The sequence below is a fragment of the Erpetoichthys calabaricus genome, chromosome 6 (assembly GCF_900747795.2).
Source record: "Erpetoichthys calabaricus chromosome 6, fErpCal1.3, whole genome shotgun sequence".
Lineage (NCBI taxonomy): Eukaryota > Metazoa > Chordata > Cladistia > Polypteriformes > Polypteridae > Erpetoichthys > Erpetoichthys calabaricus.
Window position 1 is genome coordinate 50,984,269 of NC_041399.2, and position 12,506 is coordinate 50,996,774.

Sequence of the window (12,506 nt, forward strand, 5' to 3'; positions counted from 1 at the left end):
GCGGCTCCCACCTACTGTATTTAAATGACGTTACAGCTGCGGTCAAACCAGTGGCTGGTATTTAGGGTCTTTTTTGAGATTAGATTAAATTATTATTATATTTAAGGTACCCCTTTAAGTAAATAGTCAATATATATTTAGACAACTGGCGCTATTCTTTTTCTGGCAGTTCATCCATTTTAAATAAGTAAGGTTAGGCTAGGAGCATGTGCTGATACAGCGCATTGCAGCACCCACCACATGGCGATGCTGAAGTAGATATGCACTGCATTTGTTTCTGGGATGTGTATGTTATCAGTTCAAAATTGTGAAAACCAGATCACTATTGTAGCATAGAAGTAAATCAACAAAGATAAGTTAAACCACAGTTATGCAATGCAATCATCCTTGTCTGTCTTCTGTTACAATATACCATGGCATACAATATAAGAGATATGTAAAGGTACTATTTATTTATACAACTAATGCATGTATGGTTCTATCAAAATCATCAAGTCATGCACAAATAGATAGCAGTAGCATAGAGTTCTGGAACAAATATTCAAGAGCTAAAAGGAAGAATTAAAGGTGACCCATGAGCCATGAACACAATATATAGAAAGCTTATGAAAAGTACCTGTACTCACCCCTTTGTAAGTTTTCACTTTTTATTGTTATACAACATTGAATCACAGTGGATTTAATTTGGATTTTCTGACATTGATTAACAGCAAAAGACGTTTTAATGCCAAAGTGGTCTAAATACAAAGTGCTGAATAAATTAACCAACAACTTTATCTTTCTGGAAAGTAACTCAAGTAAAATTTGCTCTGGAAAAAAATACTTACTGTAAGTAGAAGTTTTAACATATCTGATTTTAACTGTACTTATGCATCAAACATGCAAGTAAATGTAAAGAGTCAGTGTCAAAAAAAAAAACACATTAAATCCACTGTGACTCACTGCTGTATAGTAATAAAATGTTAAAACTTTCAAGTAGGACATTTTATAGGTGCTGTAATCTGTTGATATTGTACACAATACAAAGTTCTCTCTGAAGTATTGTCAAATGTTATTTGAAGTGGCAAAACCTATACAGTAGTCATTTTTATCTCTATCATCTTCAAGAACTGTAGCAACAACATCCATCCAGTGATATTCTGAACTGGTTTTATCAAGTACAGGATCTCAGAAAACCAGTCATAACAGACAAATAATCCTGGATGTGTTCGATGTCCTTTTAGTGCATACTCCCATTGGGTTCATTTTACACCGCCAATCCACTGTACACATATAGTGGATATTAAATGCCAAAAATCTATATTAAATTTTAGCTTATGCTGATGTATTGTGAATGCAAATATTAAGACAAACTATGCTAGAGGTTTTGTCAATTTTAACAAAATATGGTTACCAAATATATTTAAGTGAAAAACAAGTAGACAATCTTTCTAAAAACAATAATGAGAAACTGTCAATTACTTATTTGAATAAATCTGCATCTCCATAATGTCTAATAAAGGATTGTAACTGTAATGGGAATCAAGCATTGAAAGAAAGTAAAGCAAAGAGATCATAAAGAGTTGGAGCACCAGCTGATGATCCCAATATAACTGCAAGAAAATAATGAAGTTCTTTAACAACAAAGAGATAACATCTTTCCAGACACGAGTCCAATACTAGACTGTGGAAAGATTGTAGTGGAGCTGGTTAAGACGTGGCCAAAGCAGAAAAGAAGGGCTCAGAGGATAGGAACCCAGAAGTGATGTCACTCATCTTTCTTTCGGCAATAATTTGGTCTGTGGGAGACAGGAAAGGAGAGACAATATGCAACAGTTCCAACCCTCGACTCAGGGTGGAATTACCATTGGCGGAGCCCTGAAGTGGTCTCCTAAGCACACGTGTGACATCTTATAATTCCTTTTTCCTGTGTTACAGTCCAGAAAAGATAACTAGGAGACTAACAGATCCCAATAATAAACTAAATATTAAAACAGAAAATAAACTGATAACAAACAGAGCTGGAGAATCTACATTTCTGAAGTGACTTTCTATGAAGCTCAAGAAATACAAATAAGAATCAAAGCTCAATTAACGGCACAAAACCCTCTAGAGACTCTGATAACAGACACACCGCACAAAGTCACGTTTAGAAACTGCAGGATAGTCAGCACAAAAGGATGCAGAAAGATAAGTTGCAAAACTGTTCTGAAAAGGCTATTGTTTTTTCTATGGCTTCTCTATTGACTGATGGCAAGTGCAGAAATGAAAGAATATGATATATACAAAGAAACGAATGAAGCAAAAGCAGGGTTGAGTCTCCATAGTTAAATGGATGTGTGAAATGACAGTTATCAGCACTATACCTTAAAAATTTATGCAAATGTATTGCAATAACAAGAGTTTAATGCTAATAGCACTATTGCTAGTGAGATTACTTGAAAAAAAAGTTTGGATTACTTACGGTAAATAGAACCAATGGGAGTAAAGAATGCATACTATAAACACATCTAATTTCATTGGATATAGAAAGGAAAGACCCTTCTCATTATGGAACTGGAACTACACAAAAATAAACATAAGCCCATGAAAAACAAATACTGTACAGTATATCAAGTAGTGAAATTATATGAAAACATGCAAAAGGTACCAACTCCACATGCTGTTTATGGTCTTGAGAATCCATTGGGGTGAGACCAATTCATATCATCCAAAGTCTCATCATCAATCGGATTATTGGTTCAGCCATTTTTAAGGTTGGATACCCTTCACAATGTCGACCTCCTTCAGCCACTTCTACGACATGCAAGGCGGTCCTGTTATCCTACCTCAATTCACAGAGGTAACAGTCAGTTTACAATGCTGTGAAAAAGTTTAATTTTCAGCATCATTGCCTATTTTGTCAAACCCTTTCAAGGATTGTTGTAATATATGAGTCTCAAATAAAAAAATAGATGCTAATGTTTGTGTTTTTTTTTTTTTTTTAAGTGTGCAAGGTAATCAAACATTATCTTCTGGAGTGAAAAGAATGACACAAAATATTGGGAGCGGTGTTGGTCAGGTCATCACCCCAAATGAGGATCCTGTAAAAGACTCATAAATTCTGAGGATCTCTAAAGTAAAGACCAATTGAGCTATTGATTTCAATAATTAGTACTAAATTTAAAAATAAAAATAAAAGCTGACAAATCCTTAGTTCAAGGTGCATTTCTGCTTCAGTTACATCATGCATACAGTATGCTAGCTCAAGGCTCCACAGATAGATGGGTTTTTATAAATGGCACTATGCCTCGAAAGCTTACCTTATTTTGATGAAGAGATGTGCACAATTCAAACCTCCAACTCCTAACATTATGGAATAATTCATACCGTGGTAAAAAGGTTACCCATCAGCCTTATAAATCCAACTTAAATTGAGGAATTAATTAGAGTCATTAGGCTGAATGCTTCACATGAGACTGGCTATATGGGCTAGAGACAGTAGCACTGACCAGAAAACAGGAGACAGAAATGGAGGCGGCAGAGTTAAAGATGTTAAGGTTTGCATTGGGTGTGATGAGGATGGACAGGATTATTTATAAACAAGTACATTAGAGGGTCAGCTCAGGTTGGATGGTTGGGAGACAAAGTCAAAGAGGTGAGATTGCATTGGTTTGGACATGTGCAGAAGAGAGATGCTGGGTATATTGGGAAAAGGATGCTAAGGATAGAGCTGCCAGACAAGAGGAAAAGAGGAAGTAAGAGAATGTTTATGGATGTGGTGAGAGAGGACATGCAGGTGATGGGTGTAACAGAGCAAGATGCAGAGGACAGGAAGATATAGAAAAAGATGATCTGCTGTGGCAACCCCTAATGGGAGCAACCAAAAGAAGAAGATGAAGGCTGAATGTTTCACTTAACAATTAGGCCTAATGCAAGCCAGCCCAGCCCAACATAAATCTGAGCAGCTTCAATCCTTACTGCCAGAATTAGGTTCTTGGCACATAACCAAAATAAATGACTGAATCCTTCAGACTAAAAAAAATAATTTATTAATTTTTTCATTCTGGAAGGTGTTACAAAACCATTTCTAAGGCTCTGGGACTACCATGAATTTGTCATTTGGCCATGGAGTGTCTAGGAATTGCCCAGGATGACATGAAGTCTGTTACTGGAGAAATCAGAGATTATTCATATTTTTTCATCTGCTTAACATCATCGTTACTGCGAAGAGAATCTGAGAAAAAGTGAGTAAGTGAATGGCTGCTACAACAAGAGTATCAAAATGCAAATATTTTTTCTTGTCTGGTTTTCGCAATAGTATGCTGACTTCAAACATTTCTTCTGTTTGAGAAAATTCTTTGAAAGAACATATATGCTGAATCACAATGAAATGTTGTAACAAATCATTATATTGGCACATTTATATAGAGAAGAACTTCAATGACATTGTTCAAGAATGTGGAACAATTAATCACCCCACCATTCATTCATCTTCTGAAGCAGCTTTTTTCATTACTGGGGCATCGGGAAATGTTAATATTAACAGCAATTTAAAAACATTCATTTTACATGCTGTATTAGAGACCTCTGTCCTTCTTTACAGTAAACACCACTGTTTCAGAATAATTGGGTGCTGTTTTTGTTATTGTATGTGCTTGTTCTATTGAGGTTTGTACTAATATGAGGAAACAGCATGCATAAAGATGCATACCCAACTTACAAAATACCAAAATAAAAATAATTCAGCCCTGCTTGGTCAAATTTGAAGTTTTATGAGATTAAACCTCAGTACAACAGTGAAATGGGTGAAGGGTAAAAGGACTTGTGCTAGCGTCTGATTACAGACTCAAGGGGAAAACAATGATTACATGCAGAACATTTCCAAAAAATCCAGAGATAAGTCAACACTAATGCAATCCTCAGCAAACAAGAAGAAGAATAAACATTGTTAAGCAATACTTTGTTCTTATCATGAATGATTTTAGCAATCCTTATTAAACAACTTAGTTATACATATGAAAAAGCAACGGGGCTTAGCACAATCTAATTTCTGGTGTCTCCTAGTAAGTCCTGTATTAGCAGATTTGCAGTAAATTATTCTATTTTTGCTTTAAAATGTTAATGTGCTAATAAACAGTAATTCATATATTATACAAATGTTGCTGTTTATCTGTATCATTTTAAAGAAACAAGCAATTATGAGAAATATGCAGTGAGTAAGGTTTAAGAAAACATATTATGTAACACATTAAATCTCATCCTTTGTGGACCTGGAGAAAGCATATGACAGGGTGCCTCGAGAGGAGCTGTGGTATTGTATGAGGAAATCAGGAGTGGCAGAGAAGTACGTAAGAGTTGTACAGCATATGTATCAGGGAAGTGTGACAGTGGTGAGGTCTGCGGTAGGAGTGACGGATGCATTCAAGGTGGAGTTGGGATTACATCAGGGATCGGCTCTGAGGCCTTTCTTATTTGCAATGGTGATGGACAGGTTGACAGATGAGATTAAACAGGAGTCCCTGTGGGCTATGATGCTTGCTGATGACATTGTGATCTGTAATAATAGTAGGGAGCAGGTTGAGGAGACCCTGGAGAGGTGGAGATATGCTCTAGAGAGGAGAGGAATGAAGGTCAGTAGGAACAAGACAGAATACATGTGTGTAAATGAGAGGGAGGTCAGTGGAATGGGGAGAATGCAAGGAGTACAGCTGGCGAAGGTGGATGAGTTTAAATACTTGGGATCAACAGTACAGAGTAATGGGGATTGTGGAAGAGAGGTGAAAAAGAGAGTGCAGGCAGGGTGGAATGGGTGGAGAAGAGCGTCAGGAGTGATTTGTGACAGACGGGTATAAGCAAGAGTGAAAGGGAAGGTCTTCAGGATGGTAGTGAGACCAGCTATGGTATATGGGCTAGAGACGGTGGCACTGACCAGAAAGCAGGAGACAGAGCTGGAGGTAGTGCAGTTAAAGATGCTAAGATTTGCATTGGGTGTGACGAGGATGGATAGGATTAGAAATGAGTACATTAGAGGGTCGGCTCAAGTTGGACGGTTCGGCGACAGTCAGAGAGGCGAGATTGTGTTGGTTTGGACATGTGCAAAGGAGAGATGCTGGGTATATTGGGAGAAGGATGCTAAGGATAGAGCTGCCAGGGAAGTGGAAAAGAGGAAGGCCTAAGCCTGCAGAGGACAGAAAGATATGGAAGAAGATGATCCGCTGTGGCAACCCCTAATGGGAGCAGCCAAAAGAAGAAGAAGTATTAAAAGCATTAATAATTGTGAAACAGAAATCATGCCAGTGCAGAGCACCAGTCAATTAAACAACTCACTTACATATTGGAATCACATCTTTGATAATGTGGGAGGTAACTCATACAGATGTGAGGATAACATACAAACTCCACACAAACAATGACTGACCACAGGATTGTAACCTAGAACACTGGATCTGCAAAGCAGCACTGCTAACCACTGCATTGCCATGCTGCCCAAGACTCCTTACATTTTCCCTGAATTGAAGCACGACTACCAAACTGAAATATCCAATACTTTAGCACTCTAGCCCATTATAATGCATAAACTGGAATAAAAATGTTTGATGATGTGACAGTGTACTACTGTAAATACTGTTTTTAGTTTTCCTGAGCACTCAAATTGGCATTGCATAGCGTGTGTTTGATTGTAGGTAGTTGCTGAGAATATGTTATCCAGATTTGTTGCCTAAGATGACTTTACAATAATTTATTGTGCGGAAATTTATTTATTTAGGGTGTGGAAATATGAACATATTTCACCAATCCTTTGGTCACTTCATTTGACTCCCTATTCACCTCCGTATTGAATACAAACTTTGTTTGCTCACTCACCAGTGTATCCATGGAAATGCTCCACAGTACCTTAAGGAACTTCTTATATTACAATCCACTACAAGAAACCTTCGTCTTGCAAATACCTATTGCCTTCACCCCCCTATGACCAAACAATGGGTGACCGAGCCTTTGCAGATGCTGTTCCATGGCTCTGGAATGCCCTACCAGAGAACCTGAGAACACAGTAGATTGTGGGCTGTTTTAAAAAGCAGTTAAAGACTTTTCTATTTAGGAAAGCATATTAACAAAATTGCTTCTAATTATTGTTTTATCTTTGTTTTTATCTTGTTATGTTTTTATTTAAATTTTTTTTATGAAGCACTTTGAGGTATACTACAAATGTAAAGTGCCTTATAAATAAATTGAATTATTACCAGTCTGGATTTAGGCGTTATCATGGTGTGGAGATGGCCCTCCTGAAAGTATTTATTAACATCTCTCTTATTACTGACTCTGGAGGGGCAGCAGTTCTTGAATTCCTAGACTTTTCTTCAGATTTTGATACTATTGATCATGAGATCTTGCTGTTGCGGCTTGAGCATCTGGTGGGACTTCAAGAGGCTTTTCTTAACTGGTTCAGGTCATACCTTATTGGTAGACACTTTTCAGTGATTTTCAATTCCTCTTTTTCGTATACATTTTACATTGGCTGCCAGTTAGCTTTAGAATTGATTTTAAAAAGTTTGCTGCTGGTTTTAAAATCACTACATGAGCATTCTTCTCTCTATTTATCTGAATTGTGAGTTTTGCCCAGAGATCCAGAGATTTTAGATCTACCAGTCAGTTGTCTCTTGTTGTCCCCCATACTACGTGCAAAACTAAGAGGAGGGGCAGGGCTTTTGCAGCTGCTGCACCTCGTCGTGGATCTCTTTACCTAATTACATTAAGGAGTCACCTTCAATTGAACTGTTTAAAACTAGACTGAAGACACATTTCTGTTCTCTAGCTTTCCATGACCTTCAGTGATAGTGATAGTATTCCTTCTCTTAGTCATTTGTTTGTTTCAATCTACTAGTAGTTGTATTGTGTTTTATTGCATTTATTTTATTTATGTTTATTATATATTTTATTGTAAAAGCCCTTTGGCTACAGCATTACTAATGTTGTTTTAAATGTGCTCTATAAATAAATTGTCATTAACATTAATATCTGTATGGAGTTTGCATGTTCTGTTCATGATCCTGGGGGTTTAGTTTAGCTTTGCTAGTTTCCTCAGATATCATAAACACATAAGTTACTCTTAAAATGCCATACACAACTGAGAACAGGTTTGTGCAAGAGTATACCCTGATACATTGAAGCACATCTATCCATGGTTGGTTTAACTTTACATCCCAAGTATATAATGTGACTCAATGAAACGTAAAAAATGGAAAGACAACTGTATACCTGAGTGTATAAAAAATCATAATGTCTAGAAAAGCTACCAAAACCTGAAAGCGAACACACATTCATCAACCAGCTCAGTAGTTTTGACAGGAATATTTTGGGCCTTGGAGCTCATGAATTTAAAAAGCAAAGTTGAAGCAAATGAAGCCTGGTGATTATATTTTTCACGCTTGAATACATATGTTCCACAGTGTTAACAATAATATACTGGAGTGTGTGGTTGGAATCTGAAGTCCAAGTATATTGATGAGTATAGGAGGGAAACAAACACAAAAGAAGGGTATTTAATCAGAGAAAAAAGACCCATTGCCACTATGTGCAGGTAGATTTTAGACTACCTAATGATTACTACTTTGGGGTAGCTATAAATTAAATTCCGGGAATAATAACAGTATTTAAAAATTTTTAATTAGATCTTTAATAAATTATTGATTCAGATTTTGGAGCATTAGCAAGGATGGAAATTTGCTAAAGTGAGGCCAAAAAGCTTTCCTTTACTTCAGGTGTATGCTACTATTATTTCTGGGTGATGATGGAACACACAAAAGCAACAGTATACTGTATGCTGTATGGATGGTATGAAATAGACTGTGAATAGGTTAAAATACAATGCAATAAAACACCACTCTTGAATGTATGTGTGAATGTGTTTATTTCCATGTTCTTCCAAGCAAACATACTGGACAGTTTAGCTTTGGTGATGCAATTAAAAGAGGAAGTGCAGAAGAAGAGAGGTTGAGACACATGAAAATGAGTTAGGTAAAGGAGGGATGCTTGGAGTTGTCATTGATGATGGGATGCATTTATAAGAATAAGAATTATGCTTTCACACTGGGTAATGGGGGGTCTGTCTACCATTGGTGGTGGTCAAAAACCAGATAGGAGGCAAGCAAGTTGCCTCGAAATGACTGAGATTATGAAACAGGCAATATGGGAATGTGGTTGAGGGATGGAGCACTTGGCAAGTATATACACAAAGATACTGAGGAAAGGCATAGGAGGAATACTGAAGGTACATGTAGGGCAAGAGATATTTGTCTTTGACAGGTAATGTGTCTTGTAGGTTATAAAAAGGAATATACAATATAGATAAACTGTTAATAGGTTTTAGGCTATAAAAAGAATTCTGGGGCAATGCATACCAAATTAATACAATCTTTGGCACAGAAAGGGTGCAACACCTACATGTGGAATAAATGACATTTTCATGTATAATCCCTTACTGGATTAAAACAAGCCTTCTTCTTCTTTGTTCATTTCTGCATTATAAAGAATTCATACCTCAAGTTCTGCACATGAGGCAGTAGTTCAGAAAGAGTTATCTTCTTAGACTGCTGTAGAAACTAATACTTGGAAGCTGCAAACAACATCTATGTGTGGTAAGACTGGTCTATATATTAAGTCAACAACATGTATTTCCCAATGCAAAAATCATTCAAACTAAAAACACTTTAGCAGAGATTGTATTGTAATTATTGAGGTCCAGTTATAATGTGTTCCTTACTCTTTTTGTAAGCCTTCCTACAGTTCATTTTTTGCCATCTTAATTTTATCCAGCAGAAGTTATTCTCTTTAGGTAAAATTGCAGCAAAAACCATGCTATCCTGTTGAAGGAAATCTAATGACACTCTTATCTTTACTGTATGGACATCCTCTTAAGAATTTGTTTTTTACTCACACTTTCTGCAGCAGAGATTAACGGGTCATCTGGCCCCATTACAGAAAGAATAAAGTCAGTGGTAAAGCTGATGTAGAATTTGGTGGTAAATGTTCAGTGTAGTAAACTTGATCCTTATCTTTGAGCTTTTTTCTTGAACCACGTAGCATCACTGCCAGGTTTGCTCAGGCAGCGTGATATCTTTTGATATACAGTATGAGGGTCTCTTCATGGGACAAGGTTATTTTTTTGGGGGGGGGGGGGGGGGTGGTTGGGTACTGATATTTTGATATTTTTGAAAATGTTGCTTGTTTTCTGAGATCATCATGTTATTCTTAATCTAGTATTGTTTTTGCTATTTGATTGTTTAAAAAAATATAAAAAAGCAGATATAGTATTGTATAATATGCCTATTACAGCTCATCTCCACCCAGAACCAACTCCAACAATTGGTCTCAAAGCCATTCGTCAAACTGGGCACAGAACAAATTAAACTGACTTACCTATGGAAGAATCTCTGACCCTGAACCAATATCATATTTGTTATCTATGGTGACCATCTCCTCATTTCTCCATAATAGGCTATTACATCAAAAATTGCTGCACCCTTCCAAATCTCAAAATGTCATTCAAGTAACCTAAATTACTAGCATAAAAATTGTCTATGACTCGGTACTGAGTAAGATTACAATATGAAGTGGACACTTCCTGAACCTGCCTATTTGAATATTATAAATATATATAAATACTTATGACTAACTTTGAATATGCATTATTTTAGCCAAATACATAAAAGGGCACATTGTTTAGAAAATGCAACAGTGACGTATGATTCATCACATTTCTCTGTTAAAAAAGGTATACATTAACAAGCACTCTGTAACACATTTCCCTTTAGTCTGTATTGAAACATTTACAAATACAGATTATTAGGAATCAAACTAGAAGACAGGAGTTTTATCTACATTTATACCTCAATAATCAATTAACCTAGCAATAAAACTGATTGTAACCCTTGACTGTTTACCACGGATAAAATGTTAATGTGTATATTTAATTTCAATAATGCTTTTCTCCGACAACACCCAACATGGTAACATCTAAAGGAACAAGTTCATCATCTCTTAACTTATCATACTTGGTCTTTACTCTCTGCCACCACGTTTTTTGTAAAAAATACTTGGACAAGTGTTCTTTGTTCAGCTGGCATCAAAGAAAAAACAAATACCCCAGCCAATTCATAAGTGTCCATTTTCTGCATCTAGTCAATTAATATAATCCGTCAACAATGAGATACCCTTCCTTATTTGTCTGTTTCACTTCTTTCAGGCTGCATATCCTAACTTCCTAAAGTGGATAAACACCATTTCTTTGGATTTTTAAAATAAATTGTTATTTTTATATTTGACTTGGGATGGATGAAGTTTTGGGAGTGATACTCTAATGCCTTCCATGGGGCAGTCACCACTGAATTTAGGATATTTAAGTGTTTAACTTCAGCTGATATAAAAATGATAATACAGTGGCCCAATGGCCAGTGCTACTAACCACTCCAAAAACCATAGTCTTCAGTTCATGAATTTTCCATCCTTCCTCTGGTTTGATTCCACATCTGAGGGTTGTATTGACTCTAAATTGCCCTGTACAAGTGTGGGTGTGTTCATGAGCATGTGTTATGATGGATGGTGTCCTATTCATAAAATAAACTTTGGCTCTCATTGACTGTAAAATAGAGCAATAAGATTCACAAAATAGCTCAGACCTCAATTTCAGCAGAAATTTACTAATCATAAAAAAATCAAACTTTAGCATTGGATCCAGGATTTGCTCCCAGACTTCATATTCCAGCTTTGGAAAATCTATGACTTCAGACAATTTAGAAATATTATGACCTATTGCAGCCTGGAAGTAAAAAGAGCAGGGGGCAGGCGTCAATCCAAACACTTACAATGGACATCATTATACTTTCCCAAGGGTATCAATCAAATTTCTCAATCTACCTAGAAAGATGCCCTTTCAAAAATATTAAAGAGAATAGTTGGGTAGTAGCTAAAACTTTTATGATATATTATTACATATATTTATATACACACATATTATATTTGAACTATTAATATACAGTATACAGGGGTGAGCTAAAGTTGATTTACTGTTGTGAGTATGTGAGGCTGGCAATTTGAGCACTTATGTGATTGTACCTAAGTGCACTGCGCCATTGTGATTCTTTTGAGTTAATAATGCTATAATGCTATTATGATATTCATAACCTTCATGTCTTTTTCCATGCAAACAACTGTAAACCTACGATATATATATATATATATATATATAATATACAACCAATTCTCATTATCTGCGGGGGTTACATTCCTGAAAACAGCAGATACAGAAGCATTGATCTTGTGGGGAAAATGGGTTTAGGTTCCAGCAGAGCCTATTCAATATATACATTTTCTACTCTTAACTATAAACTCATTTTATGTACTGGAAATCAGCTAAGCTTATTACAATACATTTGCTCTTGGAAGCACTTGGCAAAACAATTCTATTAGCACTACACTTTGCTGCCATTGTTAAAGTTTAATTTGTATTTTGTACTTTAAAAATAGCTTCATCCTCCATAATATATTAA